Source organism: Octodon degus, unplaced genomic scaffold (genome assembly GCF_000260255.1).
Source record: "Octodon degus isolate 3935 unplaced genomic scaffold, OctDeg1.0 scaffold00246, whole genome shotgun sequence".
NCBI classification, from domain to species: Eukaryota; Metazoa; Chordata; class Mammalia; order Rodentia; family Octodontidae; genus Octodon; species Octodon degus.
The window spans coordinates 1,597,930-1,598,870 of NW_004524822.1; positions in this window are offsets into that span (position 1 = coordinate 1,597,930).

The window sequence follows — 941 nt, forward strand, 5'->3', positions numbered from 1 at the left end:
ATATATATGACATATAAAAGGTGTACCTATTTATGGAGTAAAATGTGACATTTCAATGCATGTATACAATGTGTCACCATCAGATGGGGACCCTCTGGGACTCCCGTAGGTGGCTGCTGCTGTGATGGGGCCGGGAGGTGCAGCATATTGGCACTGCTTGAGGACTCTGCCTCTTCTCCACGGTCTCATTAGCCTCTGAATCTTGATGCTGATAGAAATGCCTACACGAGAAAGGAAAACATCCCTTTAACAGTTAATGGCCCCAGACAACAGAGCGAGGAATACATTCTACATTTTTATTCCTTATAAAGCAAAGCAACTAGTTTATTTGGATAAATTATATAGAGGTCTGAGATTTAGTAAGAAGCTTCTCTCTAATGTGGCTGCCAGAGTGTATCTGGTGGTAATTTGGAATGTCTGAACAGGGACAACCTCAGCACTTTTTCCTCCCTGTGCTGGAGATTGAATTCAGAGCCTCACTCACGCAAGACAGATGCTGTGCCTCTCAGTTACATTCCCAGCTCCCCACCCCCTGCTTTTTTTTTTTTTTTTGGCAGAACCAGGGATTGAACTCTGGCCATTGCGCTCCCCAGGCAAGCACTTATTCTACTGACATCTCCTCGGCCCCCATCACAGCCCCCCTTTTTTTTTTTTTAAATAAATTTACTATTATTTTTTTTTTATTTTGAGAAGAGTCTCCCTGAGTTGCCCAGGCTGGCATTAAACTTGCTATTCTCTTGCCTCAGCTGGGATTATAGACGTGTTTCATCACCCCTATCTGACCTCAGAACTTGAAGAATGAAACCATTGTACTGACCCAAACCTGTAAGATGAAGAATTCTGGAAGATTCTATGCACCAATGCATCAAGTATACTTGCAGCAAAGATGGTCTTCAGGAATTGAGATTTTTATTTTAATGCTTTATCATCTTTAAAATCTC